This window comes from Pholis gunnellus (genome assembly GCF_910591455.1).
Source record: "Pholis gunnellus genome assembly, chromosome: 10".
In the NCBI taxonomy this organism is placed as follows: domain Eukaryota; kingdom Metazoa; phylum Chordata; class Actinopteri; order Perciformes; family Pholidae; genus Pholis; species Pholis gunnellus.
Window position 1 is genome coordinate 10,108,009 of NC_136537.1, and position 18,560 is coordinate 10,126,568.

The 18,560-nt window shown below is 43.0% G+C and overlaps 1 protein-coding gene across 1 annotated transcript in view; it reads right to left on the reverse strand.

Moving 5' to 3' along the window:
- Positions 1–18,560, reverse strand: part of unc5a (unc-5 netrin receptor A) — a gene marked incomplete at both ends in the record, with an annotated part of 114,882 nt that overhangs the window by 81,673 nt on the left and 14,649 nt on the right. The window lies entirely within an intron of this gene.

Genomic DNA, 18,560 nt, shown 5'->3' on the forward strand with positions numbered 1-18,560 from the left:
CATAACGGTATATGTATTCCCATGCTGGAGCAGAAATTCACCGATTTATCTTCATTTAAACAGAGCGGAGAAAACAATGGAATCGGTTAAAGATGTGGAAACGTATGCTTCTGTACTGTCGCTTATCGGATTACATAATAAAAGCAAAACTGAGAGACCATTTTTAACACATTACTGCTGACTGATGTTGTTTCATGATAAGATTCCTTCTGTGAAGTTTCTAAAAACAAGGAATAAAAATACACCTGCTGAAAGTGAAGACGTAATATGTCAAGATAGGAGATGACTTTTATACCGGATGGTACTTAGAAATAATTGTATGCTAAGAAGCTGAAGTGCAAATAAGTATGATTCATTTTTAAGTGCTCTGTGTTTATACAGTACTTTAAGGGTATTATAATTGTTTGCTTTTCACGGAGCTAGGGGCAAGGATGGAATAAAAGGGAGCCAAAGGTACATTAAATAATAGCAGTGTGCGGCAGAATCACACAGAGGCATGAGCGACTAACATCACCCTGCTAATGTCGCTGCAGACCCGAGTCCCACTGCTAAAAGGCAGTTCAAGCCAAAGCTCTCGTGTGGTACGGCATCCGTCCTAAAACAGCCACACAGAGGAAGTCCATTAACTCAGTTTGGAGACTTTGTGATTTCCTGCTCTCATGGCAGCCAAACCTGCCAATCCCCCCCCCCCCCCCCCCCCCACACACACACACCGCCACCCCCCACCCCACAGCATCGTATTCCCCATCTCCCCTGGTGAGCACCGGAGGCAGGTGGCACTAAGTGCTAACCATATGCCTGCTGCTGTAAGAATAACAGTGAGGGATCAGGTCCAATGGGCACCGAGTTACACTGCGATGGAGATCAATGATAGGCATTTATCACCTGAGGATGGGCGCCGCGTGGGTGTGTTTGTGATCTGTATGGACGCCACTTTACGGCTGAGCGAAGAGTACAGGGGATAAGCTTGATCTGAAGGAAAGAATTACACACAGAGCATCAGTGGGTGGTTCTTTGACCAAGCCCAGAAACAAACACTGTGAAGCTGTTGGCCTGAATGTGCAAACCTGGTTTGATTGGGCCACTGGGAGTAATACGTACAGAGAAGCCATATGGGAGCAGAGGCATGTGGCTCTTTCCCCAAGAAATCAAATATGTCCCCTTAATGGCCAACCTGTGGCAGACTTCACTATGTGAACTTGATTGTGTACACACACACACACACACATACACGCACACGCACACACACACACACACACACACATACACACAAATATAGGGGTAGAAGAAACAAATCACATTTACAAGCATTACGGTAACTGGGTAGCTTTTTACACACAATGCTTCATCACAAAACAGACTTTTCTGCATTTCAAAGCACGTCCAGGTTTGTTGGCTCTCCAAACTCATTGTGCCCATAAACTGGCAAGTCATAAATTGCACCTGTATCAAAGCTGCACAAAGACCAGGATGAGGCATTTAGTTAAATAACTTGGAACATGAAACACATAAATGTTATCAAATCATAATCGCTCAGCGATGAGCCAAAGAGCAATCCATCCAGCTACGGTAAAACTATATCAGCCTGGCCGTAGCAAAAGAGACATTAAAGTAAATATATACGACCTGTATGAAATAAACAGCCTCAGCAATTCCTGTGATCATTACTTTAGAGCGTAAAAAACATGAAACGACGTCAGTAAATGATGACAAAGGTGGATAAGGCAGCTGTGGGACCCAACATTCATGCTTTAGCTACACTATCCATGTTTTTTGCCCCCCCCATAGCACAGTGAATCAACTGCCAATTACACGCCACCTTTGTATTGGACCTCATTATCTTTTTCTGAGTCTTTAGAATACATTTTACATAGATTACCACACACATGCAATTACATTTTCTAAAAGTAGCCTCTTGAGTGAAGGCGGAGGGGCCGATGGGATCGGGACGGTGAGTGGTTTGGACAGCGGAACAAAAACTATAGAACTCAAGGTCAGTGACCGATTGCACTGTAAGTGTACTATCGCAGACTTAAAATGTGTGGATTTAAGATATCCTTTCGAGTTTGCAGTCTGAACAGGAGTCTAAATACCAGGATGTGTCACGGGCCCCGATCGGCCCCGCACAGTTGTGACGGCTGTTGAATGACATACGAGTGAATAGCAGCTCTGTGTCCAGGGGACATAAGAGCTGAGTGCAATCATGAACATATGGACGTCAGCATAGGCTGTCGGTAGCCTGCTGGCTCTCAGACAGTGCGTTGGGACCGGCCCACCTGAAGCTGTGCCTGCTTCTGGTTGGACAACGAGCACAGGAGGCTGGCGCGGTTCCAGCTCCGGCTGGACAGCCAAGAAACTGGATGTTGGCCAAGGTCGTTTGTGGACACTCCAGCTAATTGACATACAGTGGAGAGTGACAGCACACGTAACTACGAATAAATGAACTGGCTGAAGACGGACAGCATTCAGTCTAAAACATTACAGCAGCCATCAAAGTCTTTCTGCTCCTAATAGTCCCCATATTCCTGAATGAGCTCTCATTTCACCGTAGCAGGGTCTGAAGCCGGACGCTCAGTGCCTGAAGCACCGCTGGAGTCTGAGCGGAAGGACTCTCTGGTGAACCTGCATGATTTCGTCCGATTTTGTGCAGAATCGATGGCATTCATGCATTCACTATGATTCACCATCGGTTTGAAGGCACCATCTCATTACGCAGTCGGCTCCCAGACGGCGACTGGTACTGCCCTCCAGACGCTGATGGAGAGCTCTGAAGCGCAGGTCAGAGGTGGGATTTATATGAGATCACCAAGCTCAGAAAATAAAGTAGTGATCTTGATTGCAGAATAATAATCAATAAACTGTATGTTACTCATATGATTAGGTTTTCCCTGCAAAGCTTAAGACAAAAATAGTGTGAAATAAGTAAATCTAGCGAAAAAACATAATCAAATAAAACATGATCAACCTCTTCACATGTCTCCTATTGTTTGAGGCTTAAATACACAGGAAACATTGGAGAGAGGCAAACCTCGCCGTCACTCGCACGGATCACACGCAGACTGCAACTGCGGTGCGTCCCCTTACAGCGTACAGTGTGTTTGTGGCAGAATGAGTCACAGCTGTGGCTGGAAAAACAGGCTTAATAGCAATTCTGGCCGTAAGTCTCAAACCCCAGTGAAGGCCTCAGGAGGCTGCTAAACCTAACCAAGTTTGATATTAACTGATGGAGCAAGGATGTGAGCAATTAACGCGGGTATCCTTTGAGCCCTAAACTCTCACTAGCAAGACCAAAAAATGGTTTAGTTCTTTTGTTGTTGTTGTTCTATGGAAGCTTTGGACATTATTATTAATATTTATAACTTGGAGTGTATGAAATCCCATGTAAACAGAACAATAATCCATTGGATAAAAGGGATATTTTTTAAGGATTTTTCCATTATTTAGCAGGAGAGAGGAAGCATTGCACATAACAGATGTCTGTTCCCAGTTTCTGCTGTGTATCGATATTTGTTATTTCAGTTCTCAACGAAGGATTGTGTGGTTGTCTATGTAGAGACATTTGTTCACACTGCTTGTTGGGAATTCGAGAAATGTTATTTTAAACCAAGTACAAATGATTGTTTATGTGGATTAAGCATACTAAAGTCAGACGGCAAGTTGGAGAAATTATTGAATTCACTGCCGACTGAAAGTGCTTTGAAAAAGACTAATTTCATGTATTTCCTGCCGATTAAATTTCAAAATTGTTATTTCACATATTAAATTAAGACTTAATGTAAACCCAATTTTAACATTACACACAATTACAGCATCATTTGATCACATTTTCCCTTCAAAATGTTATAAAATCACAAAAGCAAATGCAGAGATGTGGGTTTTTTTTGGCTGCTAATCTATAACTCAATCTTGTAGTGAGAAAGTGATAAGGATGCCGAATACAATATAATGCAGAAATAAACAGCGGGACTTCATAATGTAGTACTGTGTAGTATTGTACAAGTGAGGATGTATGCTCAGTACAGCCGCTCGCAGCGTCTGTGGGGGGGAAAAAAAATCCATAGAGGCTAACAATGTCTCTCCATCACCTCATTGTGGCTGAGATTTAGTCAGAACTGAAGATCTCCCATACAGCGAGACTTCGTCTCCCAGAAACAGGACAACTCGTGTCAGCGTGGTTGCGGAGCTGCATAACGACCCCGGCATCTTTCTGACAGAAATGCCACTACGAAAACATTCTGTGCCGCCTACGTCTTAGGAATGCAGAGTTTCTTGTCTAGAATGTAATATTTATCTTGTAAATGTCTCGCAGGCTCAGCTTCCACCTCTTACCCCCTTGATATGTGTGCTTAGCTATGCAGCTAAGCACTCCATCCATGCCACATTAGGTGCTCTGTGCCACAGATGCGCCGCCTTAAATGTAGACATTTCAGTGAAGACGTTTCAACATCAGAGAGGCATTCCATTCTGTCTTGCACTCGCTCCCGCCGATGCTGTGCTATCAGCATCGCAGGATAAACAGATACAACCCTGGGGTGTTGAAGTGGGCAGGAATATTCAGTAGCACATGGAGGCTGAAGTCGGCAAAGGCCTCCTTGGGGCTGGTGTGCCTGATCCACATCGAGCTGGCTTACTTCCACCTCTGGATCACTTGAAGCCTCCATGCCAAAGAGAGGATAATTACATTCCACCTCAAAGAACAATAATAAAGAAGCAAGAGTTTGCAGGGGGGGGGGGGGGGGGCGCACGCTAAAGTAGTAAAGGTTGTTTTTGTCATGCACCAGCTCACACAAGCTTTGAATGATCCCGACTGTGATCTCGCCTCCTCTACTTTCCTTTAGTTTTATTGTTCAGTTCTGCATGCGGAGGCTCGACCCCCCCTCCCCACCGTGTCACTGGGGCGTCATCCGATGTGCACCTGCACTTTGCCACCATGCAAAGGGCATGACTAAATGCAGCGCGGGATCCCTGGGTCCCGGTGCCTTTTTAGATTTACATTCCATTAGACAGCTTGATTGAATCCATCGTCCCTGTGCACCCGCTCACCCAGGCAAACCTCTCGCCGAAGCCGTCTGCATGGGGGACAGATTGGGCCCCATCGAGTGAAACTCGATGTGACGCACGACGCAAGACACGCTCTCGCGCATGCGATTCTTGCGCCACCCCTGACTTACTATTATGTGATGCATTTATTTTTACCCGTCTCCTCCATTGTGAATCAATGTCTTTAATCTGCCTGTGACTGAACTCTGCGGGATATTCATGTGGGAGGAACACAGTTCATAAATAGCATCTCAAAAGTTTGCTTTCTTGTAAAGACTTGAAGCTGACCTCGGCATGAAGAGCATTTCCGTGCAGCCTAAACAACACTATAGTCTGTAAAGGGAGGATACGGACTATGAGATTCATATCATATTTTTGTATACGAAGAACCAAAACTGAATCATAACGTTACATGACCTCGATCGTGTTGTCGATTACATAAACCGGATTGTTCGATAAAGCCATTTTCTCTTGTTTGCTAAATAAATCGTGACCCTTCATTTAAATCAGCCATCATCCACCACTCTGCCCACTCCACCCTTATTACCATGTTTTTCTTTGGCGTCACTTTCACACTTTTTGATGAACATGCTATGGATTTTGATAGATGTATAGACATGAGGAAGGGGGAGAAAACCGATACTTCCCAGAGGGAGTTTTATTGTGCAATTAAGTTAACTCAATTCTGTGAAATTGTTCTTAAAACTAAAACATGCACACAGTTCTAAGGCTCCTCTCAAAGTCAAACTTCAACTACAACGACAGTAAATATTTGGAATGAAAACCTTGCTGACAAACCATAATTCACTGGAGGAACATTGTGACAAAATCACAGCGTATTAAACCAGAAACTATTTCCTCTTCAAGTTCACAATAAACAGCTGTACACAGAGCAGCGTCTGAAACAGTCACAGGAGGGATTCTCTCTCCGACAGTTATTTCGTGGGCTGAAAATGGTTCTCTCTTTTCTGACTGCTCCCTGAAATGTGCAGGAAAAAGAAAAGCATGTCAATCATATTTCACTCTATTTAACCTCCGGAAACTTTCTCTTGTGAATTATAGAAATTACTTTTTTAAATAATACAGAAAGGTCCCACTTGCTTTTCCCTCTTGGGCCAGACTCAATTTATTATCTTCATGCACCATTTGATAAAATACTTGAGAGGTTGAAGCCGTGCAACCAAGTTTAACCTTTTGAAAAACTGCGTTGATCTTTCTCTTGGGACATCAGGAGGTTCCACATAGAAGCCAGGACATCATGAATATTCACCTGCCGGCTTTGAAGCGATTTCAAGGCAGCTTTATCATCAGCCTCGATGAGATCTGAGGACATTATTGTGCTTTCAGTCTTGTCCATGTCATTAGTCTTTCATCCAGTCCATCAGTCAGCAGGGTCGGCCGCAGTAAACGTGGACGTCTGTAGATAGATAGTTGAGACCGGTGGATCTCACCAGCATTTAGAACAGCAACAAGTCTGGTTGTAATCGATATATTTCAATGAAGTCAGTGCGATCTGAGGATTCTAGAAGAGACTAGAAATGATAAGTCAATCAATCAATTAGTGGCTCAACTATTTGTAAATCGATTAATCATTAAAGCCCATATTCTCTGGTTTCAGCTTTTCCAATGTGACTTTTTGCTGGGTTTTCTGTTTTATATCATTTTAAATTGAATACATTTGATTTTTCAACCGTTGGTTGGTAAAGTTGAACCTAATTCCCTTTAAAAAAGAAATAAATGAACAGAATAATGATCAGATGAATCGATAGTAGAAACTTTTCTTTGTCTTATGTGATGAATATCTTTAGGTTTTAGAGTGTTGGTGAGATAAATCATCACCTTGGGCTTCAGGAAATTGTGATGACCATATGTTCATATTGATTACTCCATTCACTATAAAAAAAAGAATCAATAAGGTTATAGGTGATTAATTGCAGCTTTACACCGCACTATTGCGTTTTATCATGAGGTGAAGCCTATTGTGCATTTGTACCGCTTTTCCTTTCATTGTGCCCCCCCCCCCCCCCCCCCCCCCCCCCCCGTATACACAGTAAATGCCTTCCTCCTGCAAACCAGAAGTGGACCGTTATCAGGAGCCGTAAATCCTGAAGTGAATTCTACAAACGGGTGATATGACTACCGGAGGCAACATTCCTCAGGCCAAAGTGCGGCTATGAGAAGATTATGATGCACGGCATTTACCAGAGGGCCTGAATAAAAGATATATGGTGGCAATTTTGATTTATGATATTTTCTTTTACGTGGTTGACCTACAGTATGTGCATTAACAGGCATTAGGAAACCATTACTCAGTGCAAAAGAAAGTCTCTCGCGCGGTGTTTGTTGGTTCTTTGCAGCTCCAACGGATGTAAATTAATCATGGCTGCCTCTCTCGGATGCTCGCTCGATGCTCAGAATGAACAGCAGCATCACACAGAAGTGGCTGAATGCTTTTAATATCGAGAAGCTTGTTTTGGTTCTAAACCTGATGATTTTTCTCTTGACATATATCTCCTTCAACTCCGATGTGACTGCCTTCATTAAAGAGGTTAATTAAAAGACTTGGCTTTATACGGAAGCAATTAACTTTACTTCTGTTTTATGCCATTTGCCTTCTCCGACTGACTGGGTGCAATTTATCCAATTAAACAAAAAGCTTATTATAGGAGACTGTAAATATTGTGCAATGGTCGTAGCACTTGTATATGCATACAGAATAGATTAAATAACAGTCAACGTATTAAAAGCAGATTGGAGCCAGTTGAGAGGTGACAGACTTCAAACCCTGAGACTGAATAAGGCTTCACTAGGTTTCCTTCCATTAACCTCAGCCGGCCTGATGATAAAAACATTTTGGCTAAACACTGGGATTAGTGGGTGTTGGTGGTCATTTGAGACTCCATGTAAAAGCAAATCCACAGAGCATACCGTGTCCTAATTATAGCTTTAAGCTCAAACCCTTGAACCAGTTCCAGCAGCTCAGAGAAACCCCACCGGGGGTCCCGATCCCTGGTTTGTCTCTGTGGGACAGGTGCATCCTGGTCCATAAGACCCAGTTAAATGTTTGTTTACAGAGGCCGAGCCGGATCACATTCATACGGTGTCTGATTTACGAGGCTGAATTTACTACCTATTGAGTGCAATTACACAGAGCGCAGTCAGTGTGCAAACAAAGCCTCCAACAGCAGCCATTTTGAGCTGGAGATATTATACACTAGCGGTGATGAGGTGAGTAGGACGAGCCATTTAGGAATACTAACTGTTGTCTACACTACGTTTAGAATTAATGTATAAATAGCTCAGTGAACTCATTAGTGTGACTACATGGTTTTCTATTAAATATCATCACCGCTCTGATTTGTCCTTTCAAGTGCTGCATAACCAGAGGAGACACAAGATCCATCGATAAATCAATACATTGCTACAGTACACGCAGTGCTATTCCACCGATTTAATTGCCAGATTCTCTGGTGGAGTGGTTCTGCACTGATGATGTATGTTGTTGATCATCTCTTGCCAGGACTGAATAAACAGGAATATCTAATCACGCTACATTTATAGCTCTGTATTTCTCTCACCGTGGGATTTGTGGAGCTCAAAGCCAAGGTGTTGGAACTGAAATGTCATTCGGTACATTTTCAAACACAGTTAAATTCATGCAGTTTCTCAGAGAAAGAGAATAAACGTATGTGTGTGGATATATACACACGATACACTTATATTACATGGTGGTGAATTATGGCTGTGAAAACCATGGAGCACCTGTGAAGGCCTTCCTCCAGCTCTTACTTTTGGAGGTCACTGAAAGATAATCGCACTGAAAAAAACCCCCTCGTCGACAGTTGAAAAAGTGACTTTGTGAACTTAAAAAAGAAAAAGGAGAAAATGTACCACACCATTTGCTTGATAATTTCCATTGCCATCAAAAGCAGCAGGGCCGTGCTGCTGATCCGTAAGCTGATTGAAATATGCTGCTCATTAGAGTCCATTCACAGAATTCATGAATCACATTAAGACAGACGGCCGTCGACTCACCTGTAAAAAGGTCTCCTCTATTAACAGCCAGATAGCCTAACTATTGTACTATTGTAAGGGAAATGGCTCAATTCATTACCGCCTTCATCTGAATGCAAATGGGGTGCAATCAATAAGTTCCGACGCGTCACTGATGATAAGTGGCCAAAGGAAAAAGGAAGAAGCCTTAATATAATGAAAGCTAATTTTAAGGATGTAAGTGAACAAATCCACATCAAATGGAGTATTGTGAAAATAGATGACAATAATCACGTGCAGTGTAGTAGGTAAAGGGTAAGCAGGACTCTAACAAAAGGGTTCAAACTGAATGACAGCATAATGTCTCATGCACTTAGCTGTTACTGTTATAAACACCGACACGAGGATAATAATATCACAGATTGCAATTTATTATTAAAATGTCAATCCAGACAAGATGCATGAAAATCCTATTTTCTCCGCAGTAGTCCTTTACAATATCATTTACAAAAACAAAAGACTTATTCCAATAGATAAAAAGACAGCTGGAGGACAACATGCTGCTAGAACCTCAACAGAAAAGAAAATGGTGACAAGCCAACCGCAGTACAGCAGCAGGAAAGACTGAATGCTGGGAGATACAAGGTGGCTGCAGAAAAAGTGAGAGATTTATGCTAAACGTGTGCTGACTGACAAAGCAATGTCTTCTCAAGGCTCTGCAGGAGATCGGCCTAAACCCTTCTCATAAATTTTATATTAATGCCAGAGGTAACCAAGGTTGTTTTTTCCCAGAATTTCTCCAGGTCCATTAAACATACCTAATGTACAGTATTTCAACATTCTCCCATGTCCCCCGCCTATGTAGACCACGCTGCATTGCAAAACTTGCACATAAGAGAATGTTTATTCCTCGCAGAGTCTTATGAGACTTCAGTGGCTGTGCTTCTCTGTTAAGGTTGACTGGTTTAAAGATAAAAAGCTAACGCGCGCGCCTTCCTCTGCACCTGTAGAGACTGTAACCTTGCCATTTCAGGAGATAATAAGAGGAGCTGTCTAAGTGGGGAAGGGAGGGAGCAATCTTCCTCAGATCTCGCTTACCGCTCTGCCGTAGCTTCTTCCTCAGGAATAAGGATTCAACTTAATAACAAGGAACACAATCTTTTATTCCAGGGGAAAATGTGAGTGCTGTCTATCAACACTTGCTTTGAGTGAGAGAAAGGAAAAAACATGTGCTTGTGCAATTTGTTGTGGAGTCTGAGCAGCAGCCTGTGCAGGTGATGCCAAGTGTTTTTGCGTCCACGCCTTCCCTGACTGGCCTATTTTAAGATGTGGAGAGCTCTCCCCTCCTAATTCCCAATAGAACATAGTAAGTCCCAATGCAACACACTGCAGCCACTGCCATCAAATATAGCGGAAACTACCCTGAATCGGAGTATCCATATACCACATTAACAGAGGATAGTAAAAACACTAAAATAGTCCATATCCCCGGCATACTAAGTCATTAACATAATGTGCAGCATGAATAATAGGCCTACATACAAGTAATGAGTTCCTCATCCCTTAGTGAACAGATAAACTGTGTTCCACCGTTGTTCACTGACAAACCGTATTAGCGGATCACTTTGTCACTGTGTAGGAGAAACATCTTAACGTTTTGCTTCAACCAAACAGGCGCACGAGCTCCGGAATTTTCGACACATGCGGCCCAGTCAAAATGGTGGCTTACACCTTTCACACTCGCAGGAAAAGGAGGAAACATGTCTCCCAGCAAGACGGTGGAGCAACAGCGGCGGTTTGATCTCTGCCTGAGCTCCACTTTTCAATCGCAAGTCAAAAAGATGTGAGAGCATATGTCTGGCATTTAAACAGCCATGAAAAATAGTCATGGAGGAAGGCGCGGAGACAGAGGCGGCGACTTTATTCTGAAACATCACTGTCTCGGTTGTCAAGAACATGCTGATAGACAAAACACGCTAATAGGCACGCGCGCACACACACCCACGCGCACACACACACACACACACACACACACACACACACACACAGACAATTAAAACAACCTCTGGAGACAGCCGTCTGATTGTTTATCTGCATCGCAGCATAGAGAATTGAAATCCGCAGCCACAGATAAGACATCAATCTTCCTCAGTGGGCTGCGTAAATAAATCTGATTACGGACAGAATCATTTCCCCTTTAGAATTGTTTTATCTGCTCATTCCATGCCTCAGCACTAGATAACTGGGAAAGTGCTCGGCACAAGGTGGCGGCTCGCCTCGCGCTCGTCTCGCGTCAGCGTCGGCGGCCCTGCTGCCAGTGGAGTGATGTCATATTCCATTCAAAATATCTTTAAAAGAAAAATACATGTACTTTACCATCATTATATGGCACTTTAGAGTTTTTGCAACTCGAAATAAACATGACTAATGACAGGGGGAAACAAGTTGCCATTATTGTTCCAAGAAATTGTTGAATGGTTTGGTTCAATATTGACATGGTTGTTTGTTTTTCTGGTAGAAAAATGATTTAATCATTTACTGAAGTAGTTGTTACGTTCTTGCTGTAATTTTCTCATAATTGACTAATGATTTCAGTATTTGTGGAAACTTACTTGTTGTATAACCTGAATTTCCATGAAAACCTTTGATTTTAAACCAAATTTGTCTCTTAAAATGATATAAAACATAAGATAATTATTTCAAATTCCAAACGCCACCATCTTAATTATTGCCATGAAAGAGTGGAGATAAATGTTATGTGAAAAAGATGTACTAGTCCTAGAAACTCAACTAATCTAAAGTGATATACTGATCACAACTCTGATAATGAGAAATGGCAATGTCAACACATATCCTGATTATGTGCATAATTGCTATCAAATCCCCTATTTGTGCATCTAAGAGAATTTAAATATGTGCTGTAAGTCATTCCGACTGAGCATCAGCTCATGATTTCAATACATTTCAAGCCTCTGAATATTTCATGCAGCCAAGGAAAAAACAAATTCCTCACAGATTTGGATAAATGAGATAATGTAATGCCAGAGTGTACTAAGCTTTTACACACTTCTCAACAAATCCTTCTGTTTGTTTTCACATTGTAATGTGTGAGAATCCCTTTCATCCCAAACACATTTTGTTGGTGTCTCTCGGTTAGATGTGATAAAGCATTTAGAGGCGTTCAGACTGAGGTCAGTTCACGTGTGTGACCTGAATAAGCATCGACAGCCACTAAAAACGAATTTGGGCAAAATCAGACCATCCAGCAGCTGAGCTCATCTACATTGTACGCGCGTGTGTGTGCAGCAGGACGGCACGGTGACAAAGCATTTCCTTAAAACACACCAGATAAAAAGGCTAATTTGGTCCAATTTTGCTGGAGGGATGCTTATCTCAGAATTCAAATAAGGTCAAAAGAAAAAAACAGTCGCAGGGCCGCTGATAAGATTGTGGTGGAAAAGCAAAAGCGACCCTTTAACCCCTCTGAAATGAGTTACGCTCCGGATCCTTGTAGATGTGGTTATGTCTCTCATTGCCATTTACCTCTGGTGAGGACATAAGTCGCCACAATAAAAAGGTAAATAAATAAGTGATGAGGACAATAAAAAGGAAATGTAGAAGTTAGGCTTATCAGAAAAACAACAGGCCCGTTTTTACTCTCGAACCACCTCGATAAGAGAAGCGGACTTCAATGGGGAAAATAAACCCAAATCATAAATCATCACAGATTAGATGCTAGCATACTGTACTTCAGCTGTAATCTCTTCCGCAGCAGGCCATTGTTGCTTTCAGAATTCACCAGGACCACTGTGAGTGTGTGTGTGTGTGTGTTTGTAGTGGTAGGGAGAGAGAAACTCCTTCATCATCAGTGCTATGTGGAGGTTAATGGGAAGAAACAACAACAACAAAAAAGGATAAAAGTTTAGGATTCATCAAACTATTTGAGAAATGATGTCAAGAAAAGGGCAAAAGCTGCGAGAGCTTATGAACTAAACGACTCGGATCTGTAGGCGGCTGGGTTCATGGCGTAGCAGCAATGAGCCGAGACAGGGAAACTGCACCGGGAGACGGTAATGAAAAAAAAAAAGTGCGTTTCCATCAGCTTCCTGCCTCACCTGTCTTTAGATGAAGGAAGAAATGAAAGATTGCTGCAACAGAACTGTCCATCACTTCTGGACTACAACCCATCAGAGCAGGATTCCATTCAGAAGACACCGGTGGATCACAACACTCTCTAAGCACTCCTCCTCCTTTTTGATGAATCACTGGAAAACGAGAGCTGGTTGAAGATATGACATGTAAGGCGTAACTGATTGCCTCAAAAGGAATCACTTTAGTGTAATGTGAAAAAAAGCATTACAGAGGAAAATGTCCTGTTTCTGTTACCATCCACTCCTGTCAGCAGATGTTCAACTACTGGCAGCAGGTTTCACTGCATCCAGACCACGAGATGACCTGAACAGCTCCATTCAAGGATGGACGCAAAACACTGCTGTCGTCAGGATTTGTTGTACAAAAAAACACACAGGAAACCGGAGTGAGAAAAGTGTTAAACCAGATTACAGTTCTTCTAAGTGTTGAGAAATAACCATTTAACAAGAGCACAAATGGGTGTGGTTAATATTTGTCTCCACTTTATCTTTTTTTTGGCTTGTTGGAGTTTACCAACATCTAGATTCCATCAATTTGATGTAACATGTTACTGAATCCTGCTTCAGATTGACACACTGAGGAAGCATGAACCAGCTTTACAACTATACAGTACATGTTGAGGATTACCAGGACAACCAGTAACGTAGAGCAGCTCAGTGGGTCCGAAATCAACAATGAGAACCAAAGCAGGTTCCCAGTATTGAATCTCGGATCCCAGCAGTTCTGCACATTTCTTGTAATTCAAAGATTTCTGTCTTCATGATTAACTCACAGCCGTGAGTTTTAGTAGGGCAGGCTCGTGGACGAGCACAGATAAAATACATTTTTCATGAGCATTGGTCAATCATGTCCGCCCACTGTTTTGTGTAAAAATACAACCTAATTAGTCCACTTCAGATTGTACTTTGCACAAGTCATAACAGCACAAGTTCAAAGCTTCATCGTAATCACTGGCTGCACAACTAAACACATACAGCTGCAGAGGAATAATAATATATTACAATTAGACCTAAAACACAAGTGGTGCACAGATGCACAGCAGCAAGAGCAGGAGGAGGAAACAGCAAACTCTCTAAGCCGCACACTTTTTCACAGCTGCTGCTTGCGCGACGGCAACAAAACCAGTGTGGCGGTCCATAAACTGGAGATGCGAGAGTGAGTGCAACATCCCCTTGTTTTGAGATGTGCATACATAATACCCAGACCAAACACTAACCAATATATTAGGCTGCCACGCCGCGCGTGATGAATGATGATAATGTAAATGACTATATGCCAGGAGAGTGAATCGGTTGCACCTGTAGTCCTGTGGTCATTTGTTTTTGGGATTGCCAAGGGCATAATGAGAGCAATAGGCACCCGGTTTGTTTTGCACTCTGTGTTGCATTATCTGGCTGACCTGTCACAGCTGTATCACAGCGAGGTTTATTGGATTTAGAGACGGGGCTGTCGCGGTCTACACCTACACCTCCTGCTGTCGTGGGGGCTGATCAGCATTTCCTGTGTGGTGTGCGAGTCACCACAGCGTCCTCTCCGGTGTCTCGTTTGAAGACCTGCCCGCTGCGGCAGAGACAGTACACGCTGATGTTAATGTGATGATGTCGTAGTTAGCAAACGGGCTGTGGGTGATGAGTGAGGACCCAACTAGAATAAAGTGGGACATGCCTGAGCCTGTCCCCCCCCCCCCCGTAATAGAAGAAATACTGTATGGGCAAAAAATCAGAACATTACATGTGCAGTATTTCACAATCTGATCAATATTTCAGGAATTAATTCAGGGATTTGCTCCCATTCAGCCACAAGAGCACTAGCAAGGTCGGCTATTGACACTGATGCTCAAACTTATTATATAATCTCGCTTTGTGCACGGAGGCATTGTCACAAAACAGAAAAGGGCCTCGCTGAACTCAATTCAAACTCGAATCATAACCCATATACATGTCACAATTTGATTTTCAAGTCTAAGGTCACGATTCAATTTGATTTTCAATTCAAACATTTCGAGTCTTCATTAGAACAAAAATAAATCAAGAGATCATTGGTTTTTATTCATTTACATTTTCAAATACTTCTTTAAAAAGCTATTTTATTCTCTAAGGCCATTTGGTGACATTAAAATGATGTATTTTATATGTAATAACAGCAACTTATTTCACCAGTCAGCTAGAAACAAACTAAGATTCACGACAGTAGATGCTATGAGGGTACTTTACAACAACAGCTCGAGGTTCTCTGAGTTTACGAGGTACACCTGAACGCACCACCAAGTCCCTGTATGTGCCCACATGCTTTACTGTACAAAGCGATGTAGACGCACAAGTGGGGAGGCAGACTGTTGCCACACTTCAGTGTTTGAATTCATGCAAACCGTCTGATACAGCATTTCTCTTACGACACGTTCTGGCACATTCAAAAGTAGCCTACATCAGCAACCTGTGCCGACGGCGTCACGGTGATTTGTATTGGATTAGTAATAAGCGATATGACAACGTGATGAACATAATATTATGTTTGTTTATAAATGGACTAACGGAGGCCGTGCACAATTTACAGCGGAACCGAAGCCGGCAACATGGCAGTAGAGGTGGGAGGTGTGTGTGTGTGTGTGTGTGTGTGTGTGTGTGTGTGTGTGTGTGTGTGACTAAAACTAAAACTGCGGCAGTATGGCAGCATTTTGGATTTGAAGCAGACGAAAGAGGTGAGCCAAAAAAACAGATGCGGCAGCGTGTAACGTGGTGCCGTGCCGCTTCTGTCTCTACTTCTTCTTCTTATCAAGTGTTTATTGGTGGTTGGGCCAACCGGCTTAGAGGTGTATCATCACCACCAGCACCAAGTGGAGAAGTGCACAAACAAATGTGGACAGGAGTGTCCGCACTCTTCTGGCCGTCTCGTACAAAGCTTAGCTTACAAAGTGCATAATGAAGAGGAACTTCACTGCCAAGAGAACTCAACATTCCTTGCTGGACTGAGGTCACGTATTTCTCAGGGCCGTAAGCTGCTTACTTTAACTCCACCTCTGGAAGTGGGACTACAGAGTGATGGATAATTCAATAAAGTGCAGCTCTCAGAAAGATCACGGCTTCTGGTATCCCCACCCCCCCCACCCCACCTCTGCAAAGCCACGACACCGCTTGAAATCTACAATGACAAAACTGACAGCTGTTGACTGGGGACGTGGCATTCAGGAGATTCAGGTCCCGGTGCACAAACTCATCCCGGCGCTCCCGCATCATCGCAGTGACAGGACTCAGGAGGCGAGGGCTGACACGGGAGGGAGAGGGGATGGGAACGTTAATGTATCATTCATCAGAGCTCCGCACCCACGGCCTCCACTGCAGTATGAAAACATAACTGTAATGAAAATTCTATCGATCGGAGTCGCTTCCTTTTAGACAAATTGCACTGTTTTCTCTGCCTTTCAATTGTGTGGAAGGCAGATGTAAAGAGCAAACACGAAGCCCCTGGAGACGTCGTCGTCAATGCTCCATCATGACGGGCAAAGCTCTGCATCGCCTTTGGCTACAAACAGAGCCTTCTGCAAAACCACAAACACCAAGATGTTTTTAAAACGGCATTAATCAGCCCACGGATTATCCCATTCAAGGAATAAACTGGCCAATCGAGCTTGTGATGTAGCGTATAATTGACTCAAGCTATGAAACAATTGCAGTCCAGACTTGATAAGATAATGGGTACAGTGTGTGCTATTCCATTAAAAAAAGGGGATTTCCAGCGGATGTCAAATATGTGGTGAAATGCGTTTTTTGCTGTGACCAACAGCATTTCAAGTTAACGTCCCCCCCCGTTATCCACCTACATAACTAGAGGCAGGGAAGGCCCAGTTAGACCGGCTCTGCTTTGATATGCCATCACCCCTGCAGAAGCGTCCCTGATCAAGAGGCAGCTACAGGGGAGCTGCTCCTGGCTGCCCCTGTGTGTTCACCCTTTTTCTTTGCTGCAATGCAAACATACAGCTCTCAGAGGAAAGCTCATTTCAAAACAGCACTGCACATGGCAGTGCACTGAACTATACTAGAGCAGTTCACTTGTTTAGTTCTCCCTCCCTCAGAAGCATAAAGATGGAAATCTTTACAGAGGACCTCTGACATCCTCTATCGGTGGTCGTTAGGGAAAGAATACAGACAATGAAAACTATTTTAAAAGTACTGCAACAAAGCCAGCGATGTGGGTCCCTAAGGAGGCTTCTGCAGAGCGAACATGCATGAAGTGACACGACAGACAGGAGTGGATAACCATCTTCCTCCTGCATTTCTAAATTAAAGATAGGGAGATAGCACGGCCACAATCTGTGGTCGGGATCGGCGTCCTCTGGCGAAGTAAAGGGACTTAGAGAAATGGATCAACCCGGCATCTCGGGGGTCAAGTTTTTTTTTTTTAATGAAGTCATATCAGTGAGGCCTGCTCCCTTCTGTTATCAGCGGGTGGCGTTTATATAGAAGGGTGGTTTGAGGTTACAAACGCCACTTTCATTATTTATGTATAGAACTGTCACTAAGGAAAATTGAAGACTTAGCTTCTTTTGTACAATAATGACATTGAGGCACCATGTATATTTAAGCTGACATGTATTGTATGAATTAATATGTATTGGTTCCTACATTTCTTCAGTGTGTTCATCTCGTTTATCATTTCACTGTGGAAATGATAAACGACATGTTAACCGAGCATCGGTTGCTATTTAAACCCTCAAACTCCAAAACAAACTCTGCCAACTGGGGTGAAATTTTTAACTCGGAAACCTCAAACTTCTACCGCTGCGCGACCAACTGTTCGTGGTGAATAACAAGATGTGTGGGTGTGTGGGTGGGGACTGTGTGAACAATTCTGTTTCTAGAAACATATCGTGAACTGAGAAACACAGAGAGGAATTCTAACTTTCTTCTCTTGGTAGATGTATTTGCATCTTTACTCAACGACTGAATGAGACTCAAAGCCGTGACAGAACAATAAATGGACGATTGTTGATGAGAGCTGAAATGATCCACATGAACAGACACTGTTATACGTGTATATCTGCTTGTGTTTGTATCCGTGTGTGTGTGTGTGTGCGTGTGTGTTGATGGGTGGGGCATTCATGGTGACACAGAGCAATAGAGCCATCAGAGAAAATGAAAGAATAAGCCAGAATTGGGGATAAACTGACACAGGAGCTTTGATGGCAATAACCCGACATGCAGGGGGAATTAACCGGGGTATTACAGCTAAACCTGTGGGACTCTGCAGCTTTCGTGGGGAAACTTAGACACATGGACGAACATACAAGCTGTGACCTAGGAAATAGGGAGGGTGAAGGGATAATACTGCTCTGCCTTTGAAAACCGAATAAAAAAACAGGTCAAATCTTGGGGTTCTAA